Here is a 10,774-nt window from a genome sequence, read left to right on the forward strand (position 1 = left end):
CCAGCCAATCAGTTCCTAATTGTCATTTTTCAAACACAGCCGGTGGCATGGCAGTTAGGAGCCGATTGGCTGGTACTTTTTCTCCAGCGACTTTATCTCCATCCAAGGATTAGTAAATAGACCCTTAAGTGACTTAAGCAGTGTTAAAATTAATGTATGTTTGCATCCTACCAATGTATCTACCTTTTGGGCATCTACAAATATTAACATTAGCATCTGCTAACACTGATTTCTGTCATTTCATTTATTTTACTATGTGCTAGTTTTACCTAAATATTTTTTCACCTTAAATGACTCAGATGGCATCCGATCTAAGGTGCTAATAGCATAACTATTATTAATGCCTATGTGCATAACCTTAAATTTAGTTGATGTCTATAAGTAACCAGAAGAAAGATCTTGTGCTCACCATTACAAATACATGCATCAAATACTTTATTGGTGTTGCTCCATTCTTGTATTAAACAAATAATCAACTATACTCTCTGTCAATACATTAATAAGCATACTGCAGATGCTAAATACCTAGCTGCACTGATACCCACTACATTAACATCTACATTTGCAGCTTTTTAATTTTTTGATGCTTGTGATGTGAAGAAATGTGAACATGTAAAGATACATTAACATAGTTTATGCAGTGCCAGATTAAGGTCTACATGGGCCTGGAGCTGAACTTGCTGAAGGGCCTATTGTGTATTACCACAGGGGTGTGACAAGTGCTGTGGTGGTGTGACTAGTGCTGTGGGGATGTGTACTGTGCTGTGGGGCGGCATCCATGGGTATGAAGTCATTCCAGTGGCAAGTTAAAATTTGGAGCTCATGTGGTCCTCTATGTCCGGATTTGCCTACAGTATGCCTATATGTGCTCCTCTGTCTTTATGTGCCTATATCTGTATGTGGTCATGTATGTCCGTAATATGTACCTACAGTATGCCTGTATGTGCTCCTCTATGTTCATATGTGCCCATGTCTTTATGTGCTTATGTATGTCAGTATGTGCCTATACATATATGTGCCCCTCTAAGGGTTGGGTGTGGGATCTCAACAGTGAGGATGTCAGTGGACAGAATCCCTACACTTCTTGGTAAGTAAACTAATCCAACCCCTATCTCTCCTGCAGACTAACCCTAACCCTCCCCTCATACAGCCTAAACCTAACCTTCCCCTCCCACAGTCTAACACTAACCTTCACCAAAGTGCCTAACCCTAACCTCCATTCCCACAGCTTAACCCTAACCCTGTCTGTCATACTGATGTTAGTGAAAGGGGAGAGATAAGTTGGGAGACATAGAGAGAGAGGGAGAGATAGAAGGGGGGAGACACAGAGAGCCAGTGCTGGATTAAGGGTGAGGGGGGCAGGGGGTAAGTACTCTTCCTTCAGGGACTCCCTGCCGGAGCTGCTGTACAGTGACGATTCTGCCCATCTCCAGGCTCCATGGCCAGCATGTTGCCCCCTGTAACACCCAGCCTGCCCACCTACTGATCCCCACTGGATCTTTGACCCTATGGGCAGAGCAGTAGCCAGGGTGATCTGTGGCCATGCAGATGGTCCACGCCATGCAGATACCGCTCCATTCAGACAGTCTGCGCTCACCTCAGGCGATGCCATATAATACATCAGTGGCAAAAGCATCACCAGTGTTCGGGGCATCGGATCATCTCACAGGAGGACTGGAAGGCCTCCCCAGACATGTATAGGGAAAGAGCAACCTCTGTGCTTCAGAAGTCAGTGAGGTGAGGGAGATACAGGGATATATATATATATATATATATATACAAACAAATATAGAAAACCACAGCACTCGCCACCCCAGAAGCGGGGTGCAGTGTCTGCACTCACCACTCATAGGGTGGGGTGCATGCAGCCCATGGCCACCTACCCAAATACATACAAAATAGAGAATTCAGCACTCACCATAGCAAGCTCACTTGTCCTCACAACATCAATAAATAAATAAATGATGGGGGTTTAGTTGGTGGATTGGCCAATGCACGGAAGCCTGCATACCGATTTTCAAGGTACCCCACCTTCATGCAGGTCCTACACTATCACAAAGCCTAAAGAATTAAAACCTGGCAACTGTATCACATATAATATAACTGCAAATATGCCCACTAGGTTTAATGTATGCCTGCCACATATCTAGTGGCTTTTAAAGGCATACTAGTCACCTGACACAGCCGATAAATTACTAAGGAGCAGCTGACACAGGTTTAGAACAATTAAGATTACACAGGGTTGCATGAAAAGGCCTGTGACCATGGTTAATAAGAGTTAACCAAAGATTAACCCCAAAATATACAAACAAATATAGAAAACCACAGCACTCGCCACCCCAGAAGCGGGGTGCAGTGTCTGCACTCACCACTCATAGGGTGGGGTGCATGCAGCCCATGGCCACCTACCCAAATACATACAAAATAGAGAATTCAGCACTTACCATAGCAAGCTCACTTGTCCTCACAACATCAATAAATAAATAAATGATGGGGGTTTAGTTGGTGGATTGGCCAATGCACGGAAGCCTGCATACCGATTTTCAAGGTACCCCACCTTCATGCAGGTCCTACACTATCACAAAGCCTAAAGAATTAAAACCTGGCAACTGTATCACATATAATATAACTGCAAATATGCCCACTAGGTTTAATGTATGCCTGCCACATATCTAGTGGCTTTTAAAGGCATACTAGTCACCTGACACAGCCGATAAATTACTAAGGAGCAGCTGACACAGGTTTAGAACAATTAAGATTACACAGGGTTGCATGAAAAGGCCTGTGACCATGGTTAATAAGAGTTAACCAAAGATTAACCCCAAAATATACAAACAAATATAGAAAACCACAGCACTCGCCACCCCAGAAGCGGGGTGCAGTGTCTGCACTCACCACTCATAGGGTGGGGTGCATGCAGCCCATGGCCACCTACCCAAATACATACAAAATAGAGAATTCAGCACTCACCATAGCAAGCTCACTTGTCCTCACAACATCAATAAATAAATAAATGATGGGGGTTTAGTTGGTGGATTGGCCAATGCACGGAAGCCTGCATACCGATTTTCAAGGTACCCCACCTTCATGCAGGTCCTACACTATCACAAAGCCTAAAGAATTAAAACCTGGCAACTGTATCACATATAATATAACTGCAAATATGCCCACTAGGTTTAATGTATGCCTGCCACATATCTAGTGGCTTTTAAAGGCATACTAGTCACCTGACACAGCCGATAAATTACTAAGGAGCAGCTGACACAGGTTTAGAACAATTAAGATTACACAGGGTTGCATGAAAAGGCCCGTGACCATGGTTAATAAGAGTTAACCAAAGATTAACCCCAAAATATACAAACAAATATAGAAAACCACAGCACTCGCCACCCCAGAAGCGGGGTGCAGTGTCTGCACTCACCACTCATAGGGTGGGGTGCATGCAGCCCATGGCCACCTACCCAAATACATACAAAATAGAGAATTCAGCACTCACCATAGCAAGCTCACTTGTCCTCACAACATCAATAAATAAATAAATGATGGGGGTTTAGTTGGTGGATTGGCCAATGCACGGAAGCCTGCATACCGATTTTCAAGGTACCCCACCTTCATGCAGGTCCTACACTATCACAAAGCCTAAAGAATTAAAACCTGGCAACTGTATCACATATAATATAACTGCAAATATGCCCACTAGGTTTAATGTATGCCTGCCACATATCTAGTGGCTTTTAAAGGCATACTAGTCACCTGACACAGCCGATAAATTACTAAGGAGCAGCTGACACAGGTTTAGAACAATTAAGATTACACAGGGTTGCATGAAAAGGCCTGTGACCATGGTTAATAAGAGTTAACCAAAGATTAACCCCAAAATATACAAACAAATATAGAAAACCACAGCACTCGCCACCCCAGAAGCGGGGTGCAGTGTCTGCACTCACCACTCATAGGGTGGGGTGCATGCAGCCCATGGCCACCTACCCAAATACATACAACGTATGTATTTGGGTAGGTGGCCATGGGCTGCATGCACCCCACCCTATGAGTGGTGAGTGCAGACACTGCACCCCGCTTCTGGGGTGGCGAGTGCTGTGGTTTTCTATATTTGTTTGTATATTTTGGGGTTAATCTTTGGTTAACTCTTATTAACCATGGTCACAGGCCTTTTCATGCAACCCTGTGTAATCTTAATTGTTCTAAACCTGTGTCAGCTGCTCCTTAGTAATTTATCGGCTGTGTCAGGTGACTAGTATGCCTTTAAAAGCCACTAGATATGTGGCAGGCATACATTAAACCTAGTGGGCATATTTGCAGTTATATTATATGTGATACAGTTGCCAGGTTTTAATTCTTTAGGCTTTGTGATAGTGTAGGACCTGCATGAAGGTGGGGTACCTTGAAAATCGGTATGCAGGCTTCCGTGCATTGGCCAATCCACCAACTAAACCCCCATCATTTATTTATTTATTGATGTTGTGAGGACAAGTGAGCTTGCTATGGTGAGTGCTGAATTCTCTATTTTGTATGTATTTGGGTAGGTGGCCATGGGCTGCATGCACCCCACCCTATGAGTGGTGAGTGCAGACACTGCACCCCGCTTCTGGGGTGGCGAGTGCTGTGGTTTTCTATATTTGTTTGTATAATTTGGGGTTAATCTTTGGTTAACTCTTATTAACCATGGTCACAGGCCTTTTCATGCAACCCTGTGTAATCTTAATTGTTCTAAACCTGTGTCAGCTGCTCCTTAGTAATTTATCGGCTGTGTCAGGTGACTAGTATGCCTTTAAAAGCCACTAGATATGTGGCAGGCATACATTAAACCTAGTGGGCATATTTGCAGTTATATTATATGTGATACAGTTGCCAGGTTTTAATTCTTTAGGCTTTGTGATAGTGTAGGACCTGCATGAAGGTGGGGTACCTTGAAAATCGGTATGCAGGCTTCCGTGCATTGGCCAATCCACCAACTAAACCCCCATCATTTATTTATTTATTGATGTTGTGAGGACAAGTGAGCTTGCTATGGTGAGTGCTGAATTCTCTATTTTGTATGTATTTGGGTAGGTGGCCATGGGCTGCATGCACCCCACCCTATGAGTGGTGAGTGCAGACACTGCACCCCGCTTCTGGGGTGGCGAGTGCTGTGGTTTTCTATATTTGTTTGTATATTTTGGGGTTAATCTTTGGTTAACTCTTATTAACCATGGTCACAGGCCTTTTCATGCAACCCTGTGTAATCTTAATTGTTCTAAACCTGTGTCAGCTGCTCCTTAGTAATTTATCGGCTGTGTCAAGTGACTAGTATGCCTTTAAAAGCCACTAGATATGTGGCAGGCATACATTAAACCTAGTGGGCATATTTGCAGTTATATTATATGTGATACAGTTGCCAGGTTTTAATTCTTTAGGCTTTGTGATAGTGTAGGACCTGCATGAAGGTGGGGTACCTTGAAAATCGGTATGCAGGCTTCCGTGCATTGGCCAATCCACCAACTAAACCCCCATCATTTATTTATTTATTGATGTTGTGAGGACAAGTGAGCTTGCTATGGTGAGTGCTGAATTCTCTATTTTGTATGTATTTGGGTAGGTGGCCATGGGCTGCATGCACCCCACCCTATGAGTGGTGAGTGCAGACACTGCACCCCGCTTCTGGGGTGGCGAGTGCTGTGGTTTTCTATATTTGTTTGTATATTTTGGGGTTAATCTTTGGTTAACTCTTATTAACCATGGTCACAGGCCTTTTCATGCAACCCTGTGTAATCTTAATTGTTCTAAACCTGTGTCAGCTGCTCCTTAGTAATTTATCGGCTGTGTCAGGTGACTAGTATGCCTTTAAAAGCCACTAGATATGTGGCAGGCATACATTAAACCTAGTGGGCATATTTGCAGTTATATTATATGTGATACAGTTGCCAGGTTTTAATTCTTTAGGCTTTGTGATAGTGTAGGACCTGCATGAAGGTGGGGTACCTTGAAAATCGGTATGCAGGCTTCCGTGCATTGGCCAATCCACCAACTAAACCCCCATCATTTATTTATTTATTGATGTTGTGAGGACAAGTGAGCTTGCTATGGTGAGTGCTGAATTCTCTATTTTGTATGTATTTGGGTAGGTGGCCATGGGCTGCATGCACCCCACCCTATGAGTGGTGAGTGCAGACACTGCACCCCGCTTCTGGGGTGGCGAGTGCTGTGGTTTTCTATATTTGTTTGTATATTTTGGGGTTAATCTTTGGTTAACTCTTATTAACCATGGTCACAGGCCTTTTCATGCAACCCTGTGTAATCTTAATTGTTCTAAACCTGTGTCAGCTGCTCCTTAGTAATTTATCGGCTGTGTCAGGTGACTAGTATGCCTTTAAAAGCCACTAGATATGTGGCAGGCATACATTAAACCTAGTGGGCATATTTGCAGTTATATTATATGTGATACAGTTGCCAGGTTTTAATTCTTTAGGCTTTGTGATAGTGTAGGACCTGCATGAAGGTGGGGTACCTTGAAAATCGGTATGCAGGCTTCCGTGCATTGGCCAATCCACCAACTAAACCCCCATCATTTATTTATTTATTGATTGATGTTGTGAGGACAAGTGAGCTTGCTATGGTGAGTGCTGAATTCTCTATTTTGTATGTATTTGGGTAGGTGGCCATGGGCTGCATGCACCCCACCCTATGAGTGGTGAGTGCAGACACTGCACCCCGCTTCTGGGGTGGCGAGTGCTGTGGTTTTCTATATTTGTTTGTATATTTTGGGGTTAATCTTTGGTTAACTCTTATTAACCATGGTCACAGGCCTTTTCATGCAACCCTGTGTAATCTTAATTGTTCTAAACCTGTGTCAGCTGCTCTTTAGTAATTTATCGGCTGTGTCAGGTGACTAGTATGCCTTTAAAAGCCACTAGATATGTGGCAGGCATACATTAAACCTAGTGGGCATATTTGCAGTTATATTATATGTGATACAGTTGCCAGGTTTTAATTCTTTAGGCTTTGTGATAGTGTAGGACCTGCATGAAGGTGGGGTACCTTGAAAATCGGTATGCAGGCTTCCGTGCATTGGCCAATCCACCAACTAAACCCCCATCATTTATTTATTTATTGATGTTGTGAGGACAAGTGAGCTTGCTATGGTGAGTGCTGAATTCTCTATTTTGTATGTATTTGGGTAGGTGGCCATGGGCTGCATGCACCCCACCCTATGAGTGGTGAGTGCAGACACTGCACCCCGCTTCTGGGGTGGCGAGTGCTGTGGTTTTCTATATTTGTTTGTATATTTTGGGGTTAATCTTTGGTTAACTCTTATTAACCATGGTCACAGGCCTTTTCATGCAACCCTGTGTAATCTTAATTGTTCTAAACCTGTGTCAGCTGCTCCTTAGTAATTTATCGGCTGTGTCAGGTGACTAGTATGCCTTTAAAAGCCACTAGATATGTGGCAGGCATACATTAAACCTAGTGGGCATATTTGCAGTTATATTATATGTGATACAGTTGCCAGGTTTTAATTCTTTAGGCTTTGTGATAGTGTAGGACCTGCATGAAGGTGGGGTACCTTGAAAATCGGTATGCAGGCTTCCGTGCATTGGCCAATCCACCAACTAAACCCCCATCATTTATTTATTTATTGATGTTGTGAGGACAAGTGAGCTTGCTATGGTGAGTGCTGAATTCTCTATTTTGTATGTATTTGGGTAGGTGGCCATGGGCTGCATGCACCCCACCCTATGAGTGGTGAGTGCAGACACTGCACCCCGCTTCTGGGGTGGCGAGTGCTGTGGTTTTCTATATTTGTTTGTATATTTTGGGGTTAATCTTTGGTTAACTCTTATTAACCATGGTCACAGGCCTTTTCATGCAACCCTGTGTAATCTTAATTGTTCTAAACCTGTGTCAGCTGCTCCTTAGTAATTTATCGGCTGTGTCAGGTGACTAGTATGCCTTTAAAAGCCACTAGATATGTGGCAGGCATACATTAAACCTAGTGGGCATATTTGCAGTTATATTATATGTGATACAGTTGCCAGGTTTTAATTCTTTAGGCTTTGTGATAGTGTAGGACCTGCATGAAGGTGGGGTACCTTGAAAATCGGTATGCAGGCTTCCGTGCATTGGCCAATCCACCAACTAAACCCCCATCATTTATTTATTTATTGATGTTGTGAGGACAAGTGAGCTTGCTATGGTGAGTGCTGAATTCTCTATTTTGTATGTATTTGGGTAGGTGGCCATGGGCTGCATGCACCCCACCCTATGAGTGGTGAGTGCAGACACTGCACCCCGCTTCTGGGGTGGCGAGTGCTGTGGTTTTCTATATTTGTTTGTATATTTTGGGGTTAATCTTTGGTTAACTCTTATTAACCATGGTCACAGGCCTTTTCATGCAACCCTGTGTAATCTTAATTGTTCTAAACCTGTGTCAGCTGCTCCTTAGTAATTTATCGGCTGTGTCAGGTGACTAGTATGCCTTTAAAAGCCACTAGATATGTGGCAGGCATACATTAAACCTAGTGGGCATATTTGCAGTTATATTATATGTGATACAGTTGCCAGGTTTTAATTCTTTAGGCTTTGTGATAGTGTAGGACCTGCATGAAGGTGGGGTACCTTGAAAATCGGTATGCAGGCTTCTGTGCATTGGCCAATCCACCAACTAAACCCCCATCATTTATTTATTTATTGATGTTGTGAGGACAAGTGAGCTTGCTATGGTGAGTGCTGAATTCTCTATTTTGTATATATATATATATATATATATACAGGGAGAGAAAAGGGGGGGGAGAGAAGGGGGAGTAGACAGAGAGTGAGAAGGGGGAACAGAGAGAGAGTGATAAGAGAGAAGACACAGCAAGAGAGGGGGGGGGCACAAAGGACAGAAAGAAAAATGGGCGAGAGAAGGGGAGAGACAGACATACAGAGAGAAGAGAAGGGGGAGACAGACAGAGAGAGAGAGAGAGAGAGAGAGAGAGAAAGAAAGAAAGAAAGAGAGAGAGAAGGAGGGGAGACAGAGATAAGGGGAAGAGAGAGAAGAGGAGACAGATAAAGGGGGATGGGGGGAGAAGAAAAGAGAGAGGAGAAAAGGGGGGAGAGAGAGAGAGTAGGATGAGACAGACAGAAAGAATGAGAAGGGGGAGACAGACAGAGAGAAGGGTGGGAGAGAGAGAGAGAGAGACAGAGAGAGAGAGAGAGAGAGAGAGAGAGAGAAATAAATAGAGAGAAGGGTGGGAGACCGACAGAGAGGGGAGAAGTGTGTGAAAGAGAGGGTTGAACAAGGATTGAGACTGACATTCCCCCCTCCCACCCTCCAGTACAGGCATCACTGTGTACTTCTTTTCCTCCCCTGTACAGGTGGCACTGTGTTCCTACTTGATCCCTCCCCCCATACAGATGGCACTGTGTACCTTCATTTGGCAGCATCGGATCCCCCTGTCATTGGCGCTGGCAGCAGCGGATCCCCCTGTCATTGGCGCTGGCAGCAGCGGATCCCCATGTTATTCGCACCGGCAGCAGTGGATCCCCCTGTCATTGGCGCCAGCAGCAGCGGATCCCAGACACTGGCATCGGCAGTAGTGGATCCCTGCGCCAGGGCCAGTCATTACATCGTGACGTTAGACACAGCAACACTGCTTTAGAGGAAAGGCGGTAAGAGGAAGGGGAGGAAATGTGAGTGGAGGGGCTGGCCCGCCCCCATCTGTTTTATATCTGCCCGTGACTAAACTCTTTTTAGTACAGGGTCTGCTGTAGTGTATGTAGGCAGTGCACTAGCTTTGGTGTCGGGGGTGAGGGGGAGTGAATGGGCGGTGCTTCGGGCTGCAACAGATGGTGACAGAGAATTTTTTTTTCTTGTCACCAATGTCTACCAGCACTGTGTGGGGCTATTTGCATGCAGGGCTTGGAGCTGCAGCTCCACCCGCCCCATTGTTAATCCAGCTCTGAGTTTATGCATAATTAGAGCTACAGATTAAACACCGGCATATATTTCTTTGATGCACAATTTCCAGTTTCAGAAATTCTCTGTAGTGATTTTAACATACCTTTTCCCAAGCACTAAGAAGTTCTAGTGTATCTCTAAAATGTAACTTTCTATCCAGATAGTCCCCATGAGACTGTTTATAGAAGACAATATTGGCACTGCTGACCCAGTTTGACCATGCTTTACAATGCAGTGTGTACTACTACTTTGATACAATATAATTGCCATTCCCATGGTGAAATGCTGCTGGACAATGTAACACTTGTAACCACTTAACAGAAAAAAATCAGTGGAATAGAGCTCCTGTTTTCTACAGAAACGTATTTATGCTATAGGAGCTAAATTACAGTCACATGAATGAAACAAGATGGTATATAAAAATGGTTTACACTGTCATATAGTAAGTTGGTTGCCTTCTAAAAAAATCTAACTTTAGATTTTACATCAGAAGTTAAGTCTTTCAAAATGGACCCCCTTTACATTTGGGCAAGAAATTTAACTGACTGTCAAGATACCATGGAGGTAATTCAGAGTTGATAGCAGCAGCAAATATGTTAGCAGCTGGACAAAGCCATGTGCACTGCAGGTGTGGCAGATATAACATGTGCAGAGAGAGTTAGATTTTGGTGGGTTATTTTGTTTCTGTGTAGGGTAAATACTGGCTGCTTTATTTTTACACTGCAATTTAGATTTGAGTTTGAACACACCCCACCCAAATCTGCCCCCACCCCCCTGCAGTGCACATGGTTTTGCACAACTGCTAACAAATTTTCTGCTGCGATCAACTCTGAATTG

This window comes from Pseudophryne corroboree, chromosome 9 (genome assembly GCF_028390025.1).
Source record: "Pseudophryne corroboree isolate aPseCor3 chromosome 9, aPseCor3.hap2, whole genome shotgun sequence".
Classification (NCBI taxonomy): domain Eukaryota; kingdom Metazoa; phylum Chordata; class Amphibia; order Anura; family Myobatrachidae; genus Pseudophryne; species Pseudophryne corroboree.